Source organism: Orcinus orca, chromosome 1, assembly GCF_937001465.1.
Source record: "Orcinus orca chromosome 1, mOrcOrc1.1, whole genome shotgun sequence".
Taxonomy (NCBI): domain Eukaryota; kingdom Metazoa; phylum Chordata; class Mammalia; order Artiodactyla; family Delphinidae; genus Orcinus; species Orcinus orca.
The window spans coordinates 131,532,247-131,554,671 of NC_064559.1; the positions used below are offsets into that span (position 1 = coordinate 131,532,247).

General features: G+C 41.8%; 1 long non-coding RNA gene across 1 annotated transcript in view; it reads left to right on the forward strand.

The window, feature by feature from the left end:
* The window catches only part of LOC125965324 (uncharacterized), a 63,571-nt gene that overhangs the window by 6,280 nt on the left and 34,866 nt on the right, over positions 1-22,425 (forward strand). Inside the window, exon 4 of the long non-coding RNA XR_007479073.1 lies at positions 3,441-3,542. This is a non-coding gene — a long non-coding RNA (uncharacterized LOC125965324). The remainder of the gene's footprint in view (positions 1-3,440; positions 3,543-22,425) is intronic.

Here is a 22,425-nt window from a genome sequence, read left to right on the forward strand (position 1 = left end):
ATTGTAAAGTTATTTAACTGTGAACAAAATGAAGACATGATGAACTCAAATCTAGTACTGAATCATGGTGGTTCAGCAGAGCCTAGTGAAAGCAATTGTTCAAATACTGACTATAGAGAGCCTTGCTGGAACCTCAGTTAAGCCAGTTTCATTTGTTGTGAAATGGGGATAATGAGAAGAAGAATCCAAACAATGGCATAAATGCTGGAATATTATTATGGCTAATAGTCATTATTGTGGTTAATGTTTATGAGGAGAGTACTAAGTACTGCTGTGTGTTAAATGTTTTACATGTATTATCTCACTTAATACTCAAAACAGTCTTATGAAGTAGGTGCTATCATTTTCACCACTTTAACCATCCCTGAGCTTCTTTTGTTGTCTATAAAATGAAGAAAATTATATCTACCTTGCAGAACTGTTGTATTAAATGAGAATAGTAAATGTAAGGGGCCTAGCAAAGACTATGTACATAATAGATGCTTAACGGATGGTAGCTCCTTTCCTTCAGTCCAGGAAGTGACTCCAGTAAACACAAACTACATAATATGAGGATTCTGCTTGGTTTCTAACAATCTTGAATTTCCTGATACTGCCCCTTCAAGGTGAATAGTAATGATTATACTGTCAGATAGGAAAATGTGATACCATTTATTTATGAGACAGGGATATCTTGTAATCACCTACCTGTAAGGCCAAAGCAGAGACTATTTATTATCAGACACTAGGACAACTTCTGCAGTCACTCATCTGGGAAGTGAACAAGCACCAGCAGTCTTGGAAACAGCTGGCTATGTGTTTTGGTCCAGTGTGTTAGTGATCTTTTAACACTTCATCATTTTGGGTGATAAAGTGCCATTTCCTTAAACCCTTTTTCATTTTATTACCTTTACTCATTTCCTTTATTTATTTTTTAAAATAATGATTACAGTGAAGAGACTGCCTGAGACCAAACTAGAAGAGGCAAGCAGGGCTTATATAAGCCAATATATTAGTATAGTCCTTAGTGGGTGTACTTATTCTGGGTCAGATTTTCTGGATATTATTTGGACATTCATTGGATTTCTCTTTAGCTGTAGCTAATAAATTAACTGACAGTGGGGTCAATTCCTGCTCCTCAGTGGCAGCTGGCCCTCCCTTGGAGCCTCTTTACAATCCCTTCACTTATTGCTAATTGATTTCCTAATTCCCCACAGCAGCTGTTATAAGTAAACCTCTTCCACTCCTCCATCCCCTTAATCTTCTCCCTGCTCTCCATACACTGAGCGGCAGGTGATTGTGCCTCTGTGATCAGTTCTCTTTCCCACTGCCTTTGGGTCCTCCTTCATCTTCTCCTCATCTCCCTGGGGCTCTTATCCCCAAGTCCCCCCCTTATCTTTCAGGACCTGGCTCCTTCATTTACTCCCTCTCTCCTAGCTTCAGTCTCTCCTCTTCTTTTTCCTTCACTCATGAACAAGCTCAAATATTCCTCAACCTATAGAAGCCTAACCATATTTCCCTTGAAGTTAATTTATTTCTCCTTTCATTACTGGCAAGTTCTTAACTTTTTCCCTCATTATAAAAGTAACATAGTAGTAGAAAAATTGGGAAGTAGAAATAATGGAACATATTTTGAACACTCATAATCACAGTTCTGGAAGTAATCACCAGTGTTAACATTTGGGTTTCTATCCTTCCAATATTATTTCTATGCACTTATAATATTAATTTATTTCAACATCGAGAGCATTCTGGATATTCTATTTTGTAAGTTGACACTTTTCTTCTGTCAGTAAATATTCTTCTACATGATTTTTAATTATTGCATTAAAATTTCCATTGTATGGATGCATTGTAATTTAGCCATTTTTTTTTTTAAGATGTTGGGGGTAGGAGTTTATTAATTAATTACTTTTATTTTTTTTGCTGTGTTGGGTCTTCGTTTCTGTGCGAGGGCTTCTCTAGTTGTGGCAAGTGGGGGCCACTCTTCATCGCAGTGCGCGGGCCTCTCACTATCACGGCCTCTCTTGTTGCGGAGCACAGGCTCCAGACGCTCAGGCTCAGTAGTTGTGGCTCACGGGCCCAGCCGCTCCGCGGCATGTGGGATCTTCCCGGACCAGGGCTCGAACACCTGTCCCCTGCATTGGCAGGCGGACTCTCAACCACTGCGCCACCAGGGAAGCCCTGTAATTTAGCCATTTTAAACCACAATCATAGGGTTATTTCCAACTGTTTGCTATAATTAACATTATAGTACAACCTTTGCAAATAAATCTTTTCACATATTCCCGATTATTTCTTTAGTACAAATTTCTGAAGGGAAGTTCCTGAGTGCATATTTTATTGCAAAATATAAACATTTTTGAAAGAGTAGCCTACTATCATCCCTTCAACTTTTAACTCCCATTCACTAAATTCCAAGCAGTGCTGGCCCTTCCACCATCACTGAAGCTGCTCTGTCAGAGGTTAAGGTCAACATCGATTACTAATCACAAGTCTTCCCAGGCTTTATCTGGCCTAATCTCTTTTCAGCAACTGCCACTTTCTGTGCTTTTCTTTTAAACATGTTTTTTCCTACTGTTTTATCTGAGTCCTTTGACTTCTCTGGTAATACATTTTCAGACTCTTTCCTGGTTCCTTTTCTTCTGCCTGATCTTTTACTTATTCTCTCCTCTTGCTTGAGATTTTCAACTATTGAGTTCATGCCACTGCCACATAGATCTCACCATAAATTTGACCTGATTTGGGGTCCGCTGGCCTCTCCATCCTCGCATCTCACCGCTCTTCCCTGACAGCTTCCTCTCCCCATCCATATATGCCCCAGTCGTTCTGAACTAATTGCATTTACTATGCCTTTGATCCTGCTGTGCTTAGAAATTCGTTCTCCCCTTCTTCACTTGATGAAGTTCTACTTATCCTTCAAAATTCACCTCTTTTAGGAAGCTCCTCGACAACCCCCCACTTCCACTCTTTTATGCCTCTTTGCCCCTTGGCCTGGCTGACTAGGGTGACCCTTCTCTATACTCTCATGTTTGTGTTTCCTTCCTTGTACTGTGTTATAACTGCCTGTCTCCTCCTTTAAGCTGTGAGCTCCTAGAGGGCAGGAATTGTGACTTTGAGAATTGTATCCCCAGAGCATAGCATGGTACTTGTTGTCGAGTAGAGACTTGTAGGAAACATCTTCCATCCCTTAATCAAATCATACTCTGATCTTCCTCTGGGGACCTCTCCACTGCCTTACTCTTGAGCCATAGGTTTGGGTGGGACTGACCTATTCCCTATTGAAGGGGTAGGTCCTTATTGGCCATATTACCCAATTATAGCAAATGACAAGAAAACTTTTTTTTTTTAGAAGAAAAGCTTTCTTTTAGTTCTGTAACAGCTGCTAGAAGATGTGTTTCTCTTCCCCTACATGTTGTATCATAAAGATTTAAGGTAGAATTGTTTACCCATTTTGCTAGCACGAAGGAGTGCCTGGAGCTGCCTGCAGGCTGTGTGGAAGATGAAGCTGGCATCCTGGAGGACAGAGCAGAGACACAGAGTGAGTCAGCATATGCATGCATGTATGTATTATTATTATTATTTAATTTAACAGTCATGTGTAATGTTTCTTACGTGCCAGGTGCTGTTCTACGTGCTTTATAAATATTAACTCATTTAATCAGCATGTCAATCTTACGAAATAGGTATATTATTATTGTTATTTAACAGTAGAGAAAAACAATATACAGAAAGACTAGATAATTTGCCTGAGTTAACACAACTCATAAGTAGGGATTTGAAGCTGGGCTTAGTCACCAATCTTATGCTGTCCCTCATTGGACACAAGCACCAAAGAAGGGCTTAAAGAGCAGGGCTTTCTCTGAAGTCAAACATCTATTCAGTGTGATATCCTTTCTTCATTGTGTTTGAAATCTACATGACTGTAGGTCCTGCAGTTGGATGCAGAGTGAGGGAGTCACTCAGGCGGGCTTATGCTTTCTTGCCCATAGCTAATTAACACACAGCCTGTGATTTCTGAGCAAGCTTTTTACATCAGAAAATGGTCCCTGCTCAGAAAAAGCTAAGCAAGAGTCTGTCTCTTCATGTGGCTTATTGGATCATGGAATATGAGAGTTGGAAGGAGCCCTTAAAGGTAATCCCCTCTGATCCTCTAAGTTACTGATGGGAAAACTGAGGTCCATTGAGGAACTATGGCTTGCTCAGGATCAAAGAGAAAATTAGAGATGCACCAGGACTGGTGCCTTTCCCAGGTGTGTTATGTGTGCTGTACTCATGGTTTGTAGCCCTTTCCATCTGAGGAGACTTTATAGAACTCAAAATGTAACAGGCCAGACTGAGAGAGTGTAGTGACAAGGTTTGGGTCCTGCACTGTTGGAACTAGAAAGCAAAGGGCAAAGGTCAGCTCAGATACAGCCATAAGCAGGACAGAGGCTCCATTGCCTGCCCTTCCTATCTAGGATCATTCTGAGTGGCACCTCCCAGGAAACCCAGATATCTTGATGCGCATGTCAGGGTCACTTTTTTTTTTCTTTTTTTTGTGGTACGCGGGCCTCTCACTGTTGTGGCCTCTCCCGTTGCAGAGCACAGGCTCCGGACTCGCAGGCCCAGCGACCACGGCTCACGGGCCCAGCCACTCTGCGGCATGCGGGATCCTCCCAGACCAGGGCACGAACCCGCGTCCCCTGCATCAGCAGGCAGACTCTCAACCACTGCGCCACCAGGGAAGCCCCAGGGTCACTTTTGAGTCTTCACCTTCCTTGACCTCTCAGAACTGTTTGATACCATTATTCATTCCCTTTTCCAAACTGTTTTTCCTCTAAGGCACCATGACCTCTTGATTTTCTTCCTACTCTTCTAGCTGTTCCATCTCTGATACCTTCATGAGTTCTTTCTCCACCTGATTTTAAGGCTGGTGTCCACCCCAGACCCTCTCTTTTTCTCCCTTGCCATACTCTTCCTGGGGATAGATAGCCATCATCTGTCCCCATAGTTTTAATGATTTACATGCTGGTGTTTCTCAACATCATTTCTCCTAACTGTCTGTCTTTCTGTAAATGTCAGACCCGTATATTCAGGTCACCAGCTGGGCAGCTCCACTTGGATAGGAGATAAGATAGGGGCTAAAGAATAAGAGAAAGGATCCAAGAGTGGGAAAAGAAGCCTGGTGGCATCAAAGGAAGGATAGGAACTGATTTATGAAGGATCATATCTAGTACCTCACATATGTTATCTTATTTAATCTTCTCAACAGTACTATTCCCTATTTTACAGATGAGAAAATTGAGGATTAGGGTGTAAAGAACCTTTCCCAAAGGTCACACAGTGAGTGAGGAGCAGAGCTGAGCTTCAAACCCAGTTCTGTGTGACTTCAAAGTTGAAGCTTTTACAGACTGTGCATATCTGTGATCAAGTAGGTATCGTATAGTCAACACCTGCCATTTCCCTAGACCCTTCAGGAGTACCTGGAAAAAGTCTGTGTCCAACAGCTTCTGAACAGAGACACCTAAAGGCCTTCAGCCTCTGGGGAGATATGAGTGACAGACCTAGTGTCCAGATATTCAGACTTGGTAAGCCTTTTTACTTGCAAAGGCCCTGAAAGGGGTGCTAAGGCTCTACAGTTCCTGCTAGAGGGAGTTAGTCTCCCAGGCTTCCCAGAGGAGGCCAACAAAGGCTTTGAGAAGTCTCACCCAGCCCAGCCCTCCCCAGATCTCCCTCAGGCAGCTATGACTCTCCTTGGACTCCTCCTGGCCCCTCCCCAGTCCAGATTAGCCCTGATTACTTTGTCATTTCAGGACCTGCCAGCCAGAGCACATCTATGGGGCAGAGTTATCTCTGGAGGCTCAGGAGTCTGGGGCCCCAGCCCTTTGGTATCTGAGTTTTAGGTGCTTCTTGGCAGTTGTGAGCACCTTGAGATTGGGGAGCACAGGCTCTGGACGCGCAGGCTCAGCGGCCATGGCTCACGGGCCCAGCCGCTCCGCGGCATGTGGGATCTTCCTGGACCGGGGCACGAACCCGTGTCCCCTGCATCAGCAGGCGGTTGGTCCCCATTTTTACTTTGTTTACTTTCAACTTTTTCAGAACCTTGAGCAAGAAAGAGGGGTGCTATTCATAGAGAACTTCTTGGAGCCCCAATATAATCTTTGCAGATACACATACAGACACATATATACACATGATCTTGGGGTCGTTTTAATGTACTCTTTGCATCATAGTTGCTTACTTTTATAAAAAAATACAAATTAATATTTTCCCAGATACTTTATTTCTCTATGGCTTTTGTTTATGGTACGAAAGTTGTAAACATTTATATGGTTAAAATAATCTTTCATCTTTTTTAGAGTCTCCAGGTTTTCAGTCTTTGTTAGGAAGGTCTCCCCTATCTTCAGTGTATAATATAGTCTCCAAAGTTTTCTTGCAATATTTTTTTCACTGTTTTACTTTTATTTTTTTATCTGTCTGGAATTCTTTTTTTTTGTATAATGTATAAGATTAGAATCCCTTTTTACTTCCTCCCACATGGATAATCAGTTGTGCCAGCATCATTTATTAAATAGTCTGTTCTCTTCCTACCAAATTGAACTTCCACGTGTATCATGTGCTAACTTTTTTTTTTCCCCCTCTGCATGGCTTGTGGGATCTTAGTTCCCTGACCAGGGATTGATCCCTGGCCCTCAGCGGTGAAAATGAGGAGTCCTAACCACTGGACTACCAGGAGATTCCCATGTTTACTTTCCATAAATACTGCTATTGATTGTGGATTTTCTTTTTTTTTTTTTTTTTACTGACCTGTTTTTCAGTTTCTGTTTGACTCTATAATATGTTCTGGTGAGGCAAAACCCTTTAACTTTTCTTCTTTTCACAATTTTCTTAGCTATTTTCAGTCATTTATTCTTCACATGAATTTGAAGATAATTTTATAAAATTCCATTAAATACATTGTTTATATTCTAATTGGAACTAATTCAATGTATATATTAATAATTTGAGGAAACTGAAATTTTTACTTAGTTCTTCTGCTCCAAAAACATAGTATAATTTTCCATTATCCAGATGTCATTTTTATATATTCCAATACGTTTACTTCATTTAAGTCCTGTCTCCTTCTTATTATGTAGATCTCTAAGTGTGTTATAATTTTGGTTGCTTAAATGTAATACTTTCCTTATTTCTTTTGCTACTATTTTCCAATAGAATAAAGTTATGTTTTTTGTTTTTTTTTTTTTTTTTTTTTCTGTACGCGGGCCTCTCACTGTTGTGGCCTCTCCCGTTGCGGAGCACAGGCTCTGGACGCGCAGGCTCAGCGGCCATGGCTCACGGGCCCAGCCGCTCTGTGGGAGAAAGAGAAGGTGAATGGCACGTGGTGCAGAGGACTGGGCTGGGGTTGGGGGGCAGCAGAAGAATAGGGGTGCCAGGCATGGAGGGTGTGGGCGAGAGAATAGTTTAAGCTTGGTTCGAAAGGAGAGAAGGCCATCTGAGGATGATAGACTGGGAGAAAGAGGAGGTATCAAACAGATATACAGCCAGAGGGTTGGGAGCCTGAGCCAGCGAATGGCATATCTGGCAGTGACGAGATGAACAGTGTGTCTGTGGCAGCAGGTGATGGACGTGGGAGAGCAGGATGACTCGATGCAAAGGGTAAGGCATGGCATGGGAGGGTCCTCCCCCTGCACGCTGAACTACTCCAGGACGATGGTGGGAGCAGGGAGACAGAGGAACACAGGCAAGCTGGTGCAGCCAGACAGTGTGAGCCCCAGGGGAGTTATGCTGGTGGGGAGCAATGGTCTTGCACACGGGGGTGTGAGGACACTGGCCCCACCATCTGGCTTCATCTGCTGAGTCAGGCAGATAAACATGTATGAGAGAGCAGAGTCATCACTGAGGATGGCTGCAGGAGGTGCCTGTGACCAGGTCTCAGTGCGGTCCAAGAAGAGAAGAGAGCCTTCTGTGAGGAGGTGAAGGATGAAGGGCATTGATTTGCCATGGAATAAGGAGTCCAGTGGGCACAGAGGAAAGCTTTGCAGGGAAGAGGGGCAGCTGGCATTTGGGAGAAGAGACATAGAAGAGTGTGAGGTTGAGAATGCCAGAGAGAAAAAAGGAGAAAGCTTACATGTTAGACAGTGACTTAAGTCTACAAGATGTAACATCTAGGCATGGGGGGTCCACGCAGATCTCTGGGGTCAGGTTGCCTTGTGGAACACCCAAGCTGTGGCTCCATAGAGACTCGGGCTGGTGCGGGGCTGCTGACAGCGGGCCAACCCACAGATAGGCTCTGGGTGGTCAGAGGCCATACCAGGAATTTCCAAAGACCTAGATATAGAGCAGTTGCTGTCCAAAAAGAGATCCTTTCCTTCCTTGGAAGCTTCCCTTGCCTAGCTTCTAGGGCTCCCAGGATGAAGTCTGAGCTCAGAAACAGCCATCACTCACCCTGTCAGCTGCTAGAGACAGCCCTGTCTGCCCAACAATGCTGGGAATCCTGCTCTTCTAACATCCATTTTGATTTAAAATCTTTTATGTTTGAGATAAACTTTTCTCTGTTGACAGTGGGCTGGGTTTGACCTATTCAATAGGTGTGGGACTTCTGGCTTATGGTAAATCCTGATTGGAAAACAATATCACACATTTCCTTGTAAATGTATAAATATATATAGATGTTGGCTGTTCCCCTCCCCACCACCAACACACAGCATAGAAGCAATTTAAAGCAATTTAGACGTGCTCAGCATCTGGCCCTCATAAAAGGCCTTCAGTGAGTCATGATTTTGCACCAACAGAGAGGGCTTGTCTTGCTTGTGGAGAGAATTGTGTTTACCTCCCATCCCCATCCTGCCCGTGAGCCTCTCTATTGCTTTATGATGATCAGTCTGATTTGTGTGCAAAGAGACTGGTGAGATAAGAATTCAGGGAAGGGGAGCAAGAAGAGGAGGAGGATCCAGACAGTTACATATTTAAGGTGAAACTACCAGTTTTAAGAAGTTTACTGTTTTTGCTTTTGAGGAGCAAGCCAAAAAAAAAAAAAAAAAAGCAGGGGAAAGAGCCTCATTTTGTGAGTTAGGGGATGGCCTCTATTCCTAATGTAGGCCACTCAATATCTTAGAGCCTCAGTTTGCTCATCTGACAAGTGGGACCAGTAATGGGTACCCTATCCAGTTGAGAGAGAAAAGGACAGCTCTTGCTTGAGTTGTGGAGTGAGCACCTTAAATATGCCATTTCATTTAATACCCAAGACAATCCCATGAAGGAGTAGGCATTAAACCATTCTTCAACTGAAGGAACTGAGACATGGAAAGGCTAAGTGGTTTGTTCAAGGTCACTCAGCATGTCAGAACTCAAACCCACATCTGTCTGGCTCCAAATCCTGTGTTCTTTTCATTACTTCATGCTGACACTTAAGTCAAAGGACACATCCCAGACTCCCCCTGGGAAGGGGAAAAGCACAAGATTGCTTCCCTGCTCCAAGGCTTGAAGTGTCCCTGTGTCTTTGTCCTCACAGAAGTTCCAGCCAATCCGAGTTCTATTTCCTCAGGGCCCTGCTGTCTGCTGTGGGAGCAGGTGGGTTGTTAATCTGATAAACGGCTTCCTGCTAAGGTGGGAGGGTGAGCTGAAGATCTGCTGAATTGCCCTCCAGAGTGGCAGGTGGGAGACTCCGGTGCCTTTGCCCATGGAATCGCTCTAGGACTATGATCTGAAAGGATGAGGGCTTTGGGGTTGGTCAACTCTAGGTAGGAGTCCTGGCTCTGCCTCTTGCTAACAGTATGACCTTAAGTTGTCTGACCTTCAGTTTCCTCATCAGTAAAATGTGGATAAGAGCTCACTGAAGGGGGGATGTTGTTGTGACTATTAAATGAGCTAATGTGGGAAATGTGCCTAGCACCTGTGTTGTACATTGTACACAACCGAGTAAAAGGCAGCTGTTGTCTCCATGAGGGGAGTGAGCAGACCTCCAGGAGAGCTGTTTCTGCATCGAGTAGTTTTTGTGTCCCCTCCCCCAAATCCACAACAAAGTCAATCATTTATTCATTTGTTCAGAAAATGTGTTCCAAACACTCACTCTGCCAGTGGCTGGGGCAAACAAATACAAGACAGGCAGTGTCCTTGCCCATATGGAGCTCACAGTTGAGCTGGAACCACGTGGCAGAGAAATATCTAGTACAGTCATAGAGGGGGCAGAATCTGGGAATCTAATCCTCACCAGTGGGGTCTGTCAGAGTCAGTCCTTCTCTCCAGGTGTAACAGATTCTTATTATGGAGTGGTGGAGCACACCCCTTCCTTGGTGGAGACAGGAAAGACTGGGCTGCCAGACTGTTGAGAGGAGGGGGTGGGGGGTGTCCAAGGTGGACCTGGGGGAGCTTCCTATCTGGTGTTGGCAAAAACCCACCACCTTTGGCAGAGACAGACTGATGCCAAAAAAAAATAAAAGGTATAATTTATTTGTTATCTGAGACATTTATAGAGTGTTAGGAGGTGCCATATTTGCCAGGGACAGTAAATGTGCCAGGGACAGTAAATGTACTAGGGACCTGTTCCAGCTCCCAGCCCACTGACTCACAGGTCACCTTGATGTTGGGCAGATCAGTGAGTGCTCTGGGCCTTTCCTGGGAGGCAGTAAGATGGGTGCCTGGGTCCAGGCATGGAACTTGGCAAAAGGGCTCATTGCTAGTCTGCTTGGTCTAAGGTACAGCTGTCCTGGGGATTAGGTAGGGTGTAGGCACACAGTTCACCCCTCTGGGCTTTCCAGGATCTTCCATGATTCAGCCCCTTCCCACCCCATTCTACCCCATTATCCTGCTTGTTCCTCAACAGTCAACACCTACACCAAGCTAGCAACTCATGAGTCTCCAAGCACATAGAAAGTCAGTCCCACTTCAGTGATTTGTTTGCAGTTGGATCCCTACTGCTTCGCTTCTTAGCCATAGCTAGATCATCTCTCAAGCCCAGCTCTCATTCTCCCTCCTCCAGAAAGCTTTCCTTAACTTCTTCTACAGCACATGCTGAGCTTTCTCCTTGTGGATCTCCCCATTTTAGTGACTATTCATTAATTATCTCGTTCATTAATTTATTCAATGCATTGGCAAGTCTTGCCCATTCTCTATGAAAAATACTTCCCCAATCCATCTAGTTCTCTCCATCTCTACTGCTCCCACCCTAGTCACCTCTTGCTTGGATTACTAAATACCCTTGTAACTGGTCTCCTTGCTTTCGCTTTGCTTCTCCCCAACCTTTCCATACTCTGTGGAGCATCCAATGATCTTTTGTAAAGATAAATTAGCTCCTGTCACTCCCCTGCTTACAATCTTCTAGTAGCTACCCAAACTCCTCACCACAGCTCACAAGGCTCTGCTAATCTGGCACTTGAGTGCCTTCCCAGCCTTTTCTCATCTTGTCATTCCTCTTGCTCATTCCACTTCAGGCACCTCAGCCTTCTCTCTGTTCCCCCAAAAGGCCAAACCACTACCACTCCCTCAAGATCTTTGCACTTTCTGGGCCTTCTGTCTAGAATGTTCTCAGTTCCTCAATGTCTACCTCCTTCTCATCTCTCAGCATTCTGTTCGACTGTGGTCTCCTTAGTGAGATATTTCCTGACCACCCTATCTAAAGTAGTTCCTGCCCTCCTCAAGTCACACTTTATCTCATTACACTATTTCCTTTATATCATTAACATTTTCTGAACTTACCTGTTTTCTTTATATTGTCTGCTTCTTTCCAGTAGAGAGGAAGACAATACCTGTCTTGTTCACTGCTCTATCCTCAGAGTTTAGAATAGTGCTTAACACATACAAAACCAAAAAATATTGTTTAAAAATTTATTATGTGGGTATTAAATATCTTCTTTGTGTAAAGCACTGAAAATCAATAATTACTACCACTGATTAGAGATACAAGTGCCTATCCTTAAAACAGGGTTTCTTAAAGGTGGTCCACAAACTGGTGATCTATCAATGAGTTTGCAAGTGATTTGATGGTTTTAGAGGAAAAACTGATGGAACAATTTTGTTCACATACACTTAACTAATCTAAAATGAAAGGTTAATTAAGATTTCCACAGAAAGTCTATTACTTTCTTTTTTTTAAAATTAATTTATTTATGGCTGTGTTGGGTCTTCGTTTCTGTGCGAGGGCTTTCTCTAGTTGTGGCAAGCGGGGGCCACTCTTCATCGTGGTGCGCGGTCCTCTCACTATTGAGGCCTCTCTTGTGACGGAGCACAGGCTCCAGACGCGCAGACTCAGTAATTGTGGCTCACAGGCCCAGTTGCTCCGTGGCATGTGGGATCTTCCCAGACCAGGGCTTGAACCCGTTCCCCTGCATTGGCAGGCAGATTCTCAGCCACTGTGCCACCAGGGAAGCCCTATTACTTTCTTAATAATTGTTTCATCATATTCACTGCAAGGACTGCATTGGTCAGTTTATCATAGCTAATTTCAGTTATCAATTATAGATTATTTTAGATAATGCGTTTCATATCAGGGCAGTGTTAAAATTCTTAATTGTAAAAATCTACATTTTTGTTGTTACTGTTGTGTTGCATTAAATTTCTCATGATTCCAAAGTAGTTCATTAAAGAGTAAAATGAATGATGAAGATAATATTATCAATAGTGCAATACAGGATAACTCTGTAAGTATAAATATTAAATATGGCTCTAGTATGAATATACACCATGAATCTGTATGAGCTAGGACAAAATAATTTATAGGAGTGTTGTTTTGGCACAGTAGCTGAAAATGGGAAGTTCAAATAAGAAATGTAGTGCTGAAAGTTTGAAAAGTGGACTTTATTGTAATGGTCCCTAAGGATATTGTTCCTATAGGACTTTGTCCTGTAGTGGCACAAAGCCATCAAATTCTGACACAATTTTTTTTTTTTTGGCTACTCCACGTGCCTTGCAGGATCTCAGTTCCCCACCCAGAGACTGAACCTGGGCCATGGCAGTGAAAGCCTGGAATCCTAACTGCTAGGCTGCCAGGGAACTCCCCACAATTTTTAAACAAAGTATGGTTATGTCTCTGGCAAAACAAATTATATTTTCCAGAGTAAGTATAGGAAACTGATTAATTTTGTCAGTAAAGGTAGGGAGGAGACCAAAACTACAAAAATATTGTTCAAAGTTGTACTTCTTAGAGCAAAATCATATACAAGTCATATTGCTGTGAAGACACCTGAATAACCAGCTTAAGCTGAGCTAATGATAAGTATTGGGCTTGGAGAGAAAGCAGAACAAGCTTTGGGCACAATTATTTTTATCAAGAGATCCTTCTGAAAGTAAGTAAAGAAAACAGTTAGATGTGGAACCTGACTTATGGCTCAAGTCAGTCCTCACTGATCTGACTATATAGACACTTTGGTGAAAAGTTGAAAACAATTTTTATCCTTCTCACTGTTTTGGGATAATTATTAATTTGAAAAGTATTATGTTTTGTTTATAATTTTAAAAATTGAAGTGGGTTTTCAACTAAATGTGGTAGACTGAACACATGTGTTTACTTTCCATTACTTCCTCAAAATTGTTAGTAAATGGATTTTTAAAAAAGCATAAGTGGACTTCTGCTTTAATCTATGATGGAGTAATAGGGGCCACATTTACTCTACCACTGGAAACAATTAGAAACTGTACAAAATGTATGAAACACCTGTTTTCTGATGTTGGACTAGAGGTAGTACAGGACTGTGATCCCTAAGGGAAGAGAGGCAAATGAGGTGAGCTCTATCATCACTTAGACTTTTACCTGGAAGTACATTTTGGATCAAATAAAGTATGCATATTATAAACCCCAGAGCAACCACACGCACACACAAAAAAACAAAAAACCCAAAGACAAAAACCCAGAGAGCTATAGCTAATAAATCAGTATTGGAGATAAATTGGAGTACTAAAAATACTCAGTACAAAATTAGACAAGCAAAAAGAGAAAAATGACAGGACAAAATATGAAGATGGTAGACTTAAGCCCAACCATATTAATAATTGTTATCAAATATAAAGGTTCTAAACACCCCAATTATAAGGCAGAGATAGACCAACTGGATTAAAAAGCAAAACCCAACTATGCACTTTCTAGAGGGAATCTAAATATATATACACAGGTAGATGAAAAGTAAAAGGATGGAAAAGTAATACCATGCAAACACCAATCATAAAAAAGCTAGCATGGGCTTCCCTGGTGGCACAGTGGTTGGGAGTCTGCCTGCCGGTGCAGGGGACATGGGTTTGAGTCCTGGTCTGGGAGGATCCCACATGCCATGGAGCAACTAAGCCCGTGAGCCACAACTACTGAGCCTGTGCGTCTGGAGCCTGTGCTCCGGAACGGGAGAGGCCGTGATAGTGAGAAGCCCGCGCAGCACGATGAAGAGTGGCCCCCACTCACCGCAACTGGAGAAAGCCCTCGCACAGAAACGAAGACCCAACCCAGCAAAAATAAATCAATAAATAAGCTAGCATGACTATGTTAATATCAAAGGGTGTCTTAGAACAAGAAATTTCGTATGGGATAAAGAAGGTCATTTCATAGTAGTTGAGAGTACAATTCATCAGGAGGACATAAACATTCTAAATGTGTGTACATCCAATAACAGAGCTTCAAAATACATGGCAACAAAAATTAATAAAGAAATTAACAAACCCACTATTATTGTTAGAGATTTCAACATTCCTTCTTCAGTAACTAACAGGACAAACAGACAATATCAGTAGGGATATGGAAGATATTAATAATACTATCAACCAACATGACCTAATTGACATTTATAGAACACTCTAGCCAACAAAAGCATTAGGCCATATTATGAGTCATAGAACAAGTCTCAATAAATGTAAAACAATTAAAATCATACAGAGTATGTTTTCTAATAAGAATGAAATTAAATTAAAAATCAGTAACAGATATTTGGTAAAAACAGTGCACCTTTAAATAACGTAATGGTCAAATTAGAAATCATAAAGGAAACTTTATAATATTTTGAATAAAGGTGAAGAAAGTGTTCAGAATTCATGGGATACAGCTAAGGCAGTGCTCAGAAGATAATTAATAGCTTAGAAAAGAAGAAAGTTCTCCACAGTGATTGAGGCTTTTACCTTAAGAAGCTAGGAGAAGAGGAGCAATTTGAGTCCAAAGGAAGTAGAAGGAAGGAAAAAATAAAGATCAGAAAACAGAAAAATAGAGGGCTTCCCTCATGGCGCAGTGGTTAAGAATCCGCCTGCCAATGCAGGGGACACGGGTTTGAGCCCTGGTCTGGGAAGATCCCACATGCCGTGGAGCAACTAAGCCCATGCGCCACAACAACTGAGCCTGCGCTCTGGAGTCTGTGAGCCACAACTACTGAGCCCATGTGCTGCAACTACTGAAGTCCACGCTCCTGGAGCCTGTGCTCTGCAACAAGAGAAGCCACTGCAGTGAGAAGCCTGCACACTGCAATGCTCGCTTCAACTAGAGAAAGCCCGCGCGCAGCAATGAAGACCCAAGGCAGCCAAAAATTAAAAAAAAAAAAAAAAAATAGAGAAAATCAATGAAATGAAAGATTTAGGTTTTTTAAATCAATAAAGTTGACAACATCTAAATAGATCAAGGAAAAAAAGACATAAATTATCAGTATCTGGGAAAAGATAAAACACTACTAAAATCCTACATTAATTAAGGGGATAATAAAAAGATATTATGAATAACTGCAAATACATTTGAAAACTTAGATGAAATGGAAAAATTCCTTGCAAGACACAATTTTCCAATAGTGACTCAAGAAGAAACATTTCTGAATATCCATATGTCAATAAAAGTGATTAAAGTCATATTAAAACATGTTTTCACGAAGAAAATTCCTAGGCCCAGATGGTATTATTGGTGAATTATGTCAAACATTTAAGGAAGCGATAATACCAATCCTTTAGCCCTGAAGAACTTTCAGAAAATAGAATTGGATAGTATACTTTCCAGTTCATTTTATGAGGCTGATATTAAACCAGACAAAGACACTACAAAAAAAAATTATAAACCAATATCCATCAGGAACAGGGAAAAATCCTTAAACTATTAGCAAAATGAATGCAGCAATATACTAACAGGTAAATATGTCATGATTCAGTAGGGCTTATCCCAGGAATGCAAGGTTAATTTAACATTTAAATATCAATAATTGGGGGCTTCCCTGGTGGTGCAGTGGTTAAGAATCCACCTGCCAGTGCAGGGGACATGGGTTCGATCCCTGCTCCAGGAAGATCCCACATGCCGCAGAGCAACTAAGCCTGTGCACCACAACTACTGAGCCTGGCTCTAGAGCCCGCGAGCCACAACTACTGAGCCTGTGTGCTGCAACTACTGAAGCCCACACACCTAGAGCCTGTGCTCCGCAACGGGAAGCCACTGCAATAAGAAGACTGCACACCACAACAAAGAGTAGCCCCCACTTGCTGCAACTAGAGAAAGCCCATGCACAGCAACGAAGACCCAACAGATCCAAAAATAAATAAAATAAATTAAAAAAAAATCAATAAGTGTAATTTACAACATTAAAAGTGAAGATATATCTTTATAGATATGCATTGAAAGCCTTTGGCAAAATTCAACACCCATTTATGAAAACCTTCCAGTAAACTATGAGTGCCAGGGAACTTCTTCAACTTGATAAAGGCCTTCCATGAAAACCTACATCTTTTTTTTTTTTTTCAGTTTTTAAAATTTTTTAAAATTTATTTTTAATTAATTTTTATTGGAGGATAGTTGCTTCACAATGTTGTGTTAGCTTCTACTGCACAGCAGAATGAATCAGCCATATACATACACATATCCCCTCCCTTTTGGATCTCCCTCCCATTTAGGACACCACAGTACATTAAGTAGAGTTCCCTGTGCTATACAGTATGTTTCCCTCAGTTGTCTATCTTATGCACAGTATCAGTAGTGTATATGTGTCAATCCCAACTCCCCAATCCCTCCCATCTGAAAACCTACATCTTATTCTTAACAGTGAAAGACTATTTTCCCTCTAAGATGTAAGGATGTCTGCTTTCACCACTTTTTTGTTCACCACTTATTTTTTAATATTTTTGCGAAGGTCCTAGCCAGGGCGATAAGGCAAAACATACAGATTGGCAAAGAAGAAGTAAAATAATATTTATTTGCAGATGACATGATTGGGTATGTGGAAAATCCTAAAATTCTACAGAAAAGCTACTAGAACTAATAAGTAGGTTGGCAAGTTCACAGGATAAGGTCAATATATAAAAATTCTTTTTCTCTATACCAGCAATGAACAATTGGAAATGCAATTTAAAAAGTACTACTTACTATAATAGCATAAAAAACACCTGAGGTGGGGGCAGTTGTGTGTATGTGTGGGTGGGGGGCATATGGGAACTCTCTGTACTTGGATTTTGCCATGAACCTAAAACTGCTCTAAAAAATAAAGTTTATTTTTAAAAAAACACATGTGAAGTACTTGGGGACATAGCTTACAAGATTTATGTGAGACTTGTACACTAAAAAGTACAAAACATTGCTAAGATAAATGAAAGGAGACCTAAATAAATGGAGAGGTATGCCATGTTCATGAATTGGAAGACTTAATATTGTTAAGATATCAGTTTCTCCAAATTGACCTGTAGATTCAATGCAATCACAGTCAAGCTGATTCTAAAATTTATAGGGTAATGCAGAAGACCTAGAATGGCCAAAACAATTTTGAAAAGAGCAAAGTTAGAAGGAAGTCTTACACTACTTAATTTGAAGACGTACTATAAAGTTACAGTTATCAAGACATTCTAGGTATTGGCATAAGGATAGATATATGGGTCAATAGAAGATAATAGAGTCCAGATATAGACCCAAACACATATAGGCAATTGATTTTTGACAAAGCGTCTGAGGTATTTCAATGGGGAAAAGGAAAATCTTTTCAAGTACTGGATCAACTGGATAGCTATATGGAAATAAAGAATCTTATCCCTTACCTCACACCATGCACAAAAAGTAACTGAAATGGATCCAGACCTAAACAGAAAAGCTAAAATTATAAAGCTTTTAGAAGAGAAAAATTTCACAACTTTGGAGTAGGCAAGGATTTCTTCAGTAGGACACAAAAAACACAACTGAAAAGAAAATTGAAATTTAACTTCATCAAGATTTAAAGAACCCGGGTGAACTAGCCCAAGAAAGAAGCAAATATAATTACAGAGATGATGAAAGGAGCTCCTAAGATATGGCTGTGCAGCAGAACTAGAGTCATCCAGTCTAGATTGGAGCAGAAAGGCTCTGGGAAAGATGAGTTCAAGGGATTGATAAACTTTTGATGTGTTTAAGCAGAAGGAGTGGAGATGACCAGGATGGAGAGTTCGGTGATAGATTAGTGGAAGATGCATAGAAAGTAAGAAAAGTAATAAGACCAGTATTAATTCTTGTTACTATTTGTATAAGGAGGAAAGAGAAAGCATACTGCAGGGCTTGCCTGTAATAGCATTACAGATGATAATAATGTAAACATTGAATATTAATCTAATTAGAAATGATATTGAAAGGATGGAAGAGGGAAAATGTGGAGTGTCACAGGTATGTGGTGGTTTCCAGTAGTGGTAAAAGAGACTTAAGTCCTTATCTTCTGTAAGCATATTAGTTGAATATAGAGTGGGAAGGGCAGGGAAGGGAATGAAGAGGGTGGCTGTTTTTCATAATAAGTCTTATAGAGTTTTTTGTGTTGTTGAACTATGTGCATATGAACATAATTTGAAGCCTGGTACTGCCACTTACTAGCTGTGTAACCTTGGCAAGTCACTTAACCTCTCTGTTGCTTGGTTACATATTTTGCTGCAAATTGGTGTAATAATGTGCTTTCCTCAGAAAGCTGTTTTTAGAGTGAACTAATTTAATCTATGTAAAATACTTGGACTAGTGTCCAGTACAAAGTAAGTGCTGTGAGTTACTGTTATAATTATGTATAGGCATTACTTTGAAAAGTATTAAAATGAAAATAAAAACAAAAATTGTGCGAATCTTAAAAGGTTTTACCTAATATTGGTGGCCTTTATGTGTTTACCTAATATTGGTGGTCTCTATGTCTTTATGTCCCATTAAATCAATAACCCTGTAAGGAATATATTTTATTATTCTCTATTAAAAATTTATTTATTTATTTAGGCCATGCCAGGTCTTAGTTGTGGCACGCAGACCCATAGTTGCGGCACGTGGGATTTAGTTCCCTGACCAGGGATTAGAACCCGGGCCCCCTGCATTGGGAGCACAGAGTCTTACCCACTGGACCACCAGGGAAGTCCCTAGTCTCCATTTTTAAATAAGTTGAGGCTCAGGGAAGTTAAACACCTGCCCAAGATCAACCAGCTAGTTATTGCCAGTTCCCTTAATGTCAGGATTTCAGTTGGGCCAATCTGGCCACAGATCCTAGCCTTTTCCCATTTGCCTCCTATGCTCATAGTTTACTGAATGTTTCACAGCCCAAGCTAGATCATAAGCTCCTGTGGGAAGTGAGGGAGTGAGCAGGGTGTAGTCCTACATGCCTAGTGGAGAAATTGCACAGGGCATCATGGAAGACACTCAGTGAGTAGTTCCTGATGGGAAGGCCTGGCCCATGGTAAGTACTGAACAAATATTTGTTGAATGAATGAATGAGTGTGCAGGGTTCTGAAGCCCTGGGAAGATGTTAAGATGCTCCCCAGGAATGCAGGCTGAGGGGGGTGGGGAGTGAGGAAACAGCTTCAGGGGAGACTCTAAAAGCTCCACGCTGCTTTTCAGGCCTGTCCACCCCCATCCCAGGGCCTGGAGCTGAACAAGCTGAAGACTGAGTGTGACTGCATTGACCCAGCCAGTGAATTCCATATATTCCTAAAAAATTAACCCAGAAACCTTCACAGATCCTCATATTAATGCTAACTTATTTCTGCCCCCCACCCCAAATGGCCCAGAACCCTACTTGTGTAGATATCCTTGCTTCTGTCACCAACATGAGCAAGCTGGCTTTCTTGGTGTGTCACTTTCCACAAAACAACTCAAGGCTTTAATCACAGAGAAAACAAAGTTGTGATAGGTGTGTTTGCTGGTTTTATTGAGTTGAACCTCACAGAAATGGGTTAGAAAGATCTTAAGTACTAGTACTCTCCCACTTAGTGAATATTCCTTTTCTGTCCTAGAGGCCTTACCCTGAGAAACTTCTTTTATTTTTAAAGCTGTACATATTTTAAATTTATTTATTTATTTATTTACTTTTGGCTGTGTTGGGTCTTCGTTGCTGTCGCGGGCTTTCTCTAGTTGCGGTGAGCGGGGGCTACTCTTCATTGTGGTGCGCGGGCTTCTCATTGCGGTGGCTTCTCTTGTGAGCACAGGCTCTAGGCACACAGGCTTCAGTAGTTGTGGCACGTGGGCTCCAGGTGCGCAGGCTTCAGTAGTTGTGGCGCACGGGCTTAGTTGCTCTGAGGCATGTGGGATCTTCCTGGACCAGGGATCGAACCCCTGGCCCCTGCACTGGCAGGCGGATTCTTAACCACTGCGCCACCAGGGAAGTCCCGCCTGAGAAACTTCTAATGCAACTGAGTTGCTTTCCCAAACTCTAGAAAGCCAAGGGCTGCTCGGTGGCCCCATGATCTTTTACCTCTACTCAAGCTTGGAGGAGGCTTCAAACAAAAATTTCTGAGCCTTAAAACCAAATTGTTCTGACTCAAAACCAAACCCAGTCCACAAGTTCAGCTCTCCTGTGGCAATGACCCTTGTTCTGCAACGGAAGTGGGGGCGGAGGTGGAGGAATCTCAGTTTAGCTCACCCAGACAGGGTGGCTGCCCTGATACCAGGTGGGTTTTGATCGAAAGAGTCCTGTTTTGAGTTCCTCTCTCTCTTCAAAGCTCATCGGGCTTTTTTGTTGCCATAGACTAGGAGTTTGAGACCTCGTTTCTAGCAATCAAGACTAGGAGTTTGAGACCTCGTTTCTAGCAATCACTCTGCTAAAAGTCGCTTGAACTCGTGTCAGGTAACCGCTCTGGGTCTTAGTTTGTGCTTTTTTACGGTAAGGGATTTAGACCAGCCCAGTGATTTTCAAACTCTTTCCCCTAGTTGCAAGACTCTTTGTACAAAGGAAATCTGTCTGGATGCCCAATATGGAAAAGAGGTAGAACTGCTTGACTTGAAAGTGGACTGTCTCCCCCGTTATGTGGCCATACTGAATGTGGTTTTAAAATTGTTTTAATTTTTTTCCCCAAAGATGGATAATATGTTAATAGGACAATGGGAGAAAGACAAGAAAGAGGTAATGATGTGGGAGGGAGGGAGTTAACAGATCATTGGCTATGCTTCCATATAAAAAATGGATATAAAAGGTTTTTTTTTTATAATTTTATTTTTGGACATTAGATTTTTTTCATTCAATAGACAGCCTCAAGCATACAGATTTTTCCTTTATTGAATTAGTGACTTATGATAAATTTCCAGGCATGGACACAAATGGTAATGACTATGGATAAATGTTAATATTTCACAAGGGGCTATTTACCACAAACATATGAGTACAGTGGTTTCCCACAACTTGCTGCCAATGAACAATAGCATTTTATAAATTTATTTATTTATTTTTGGCTGCATTGGGTCTTCATTACTGCACGCGGGCTTTCTCTAGTTGCAGAGAGCGGGAGCTACTCTTTGTTGCGGTGCATGGGCTCTAAGTGTGGGCTTCAGTAGTTGTGGCACATGGGCTCAGTAGTTGTGGCTCGTGGGCTCCAGAGTGCAGGCTCAGTAGTTATGGTGCACGGGCCTAGTTGCTCTGTGGCATGTGGGATCTTCCTGGACCAGGGCTCGAACCCGTGTCCCCTGCATTGGCAGGCGGATTCTTAACCACTGTGCCACCAGGGAAGTCCCGATAAAAGGCATTATAGAAGATATTAGTACATGGTTTCTCTGAAATGTCTTACAAATTATGACATGAAATTATATTGTTGTACATATGCCAACTCAAAAGAATAACATTATAGTACCTTAAGTGGACACTGTCTTGGCTGTATGACCGTAGTAAGTCAGGATGGTCACCCAGGAACCTGGCTTTTCCTGCTCATCTAAATGATAACAGCTTTCATTACTACAACACTTCATTTTATGCTATCTTATTTCTGTGATAGGCCCTGTGAGCTTGGTTGGGTCAAGGGTCACCCAGAAAAAAACCAGCTTCCACTTTCTTTAATTATGCAAACTAGAGCTAGGTGACTGAGATCTTGCCTTTGGTCTGCAAGACATAGGGAGTTTTGCAAGCCCTAGGGGAGTGCAGAATTTCCTGAAGATGTTGCAAGGTGGCTGGCTTTCTTCTGAAGTCATGCAGTATTTTCCTTTGCTTTAGTTATGACTGCACGGGTGCTGAGAAGCAAACTGAAAACTAGCACCTTGGAGCGGGCTTTTCTCCACAGGCCCCCCAGAGGCGAGGCCAGCTCATTTAGAGGGAAGGGCTTGGTGCCACTGCTTCCAGCTAAAGTACT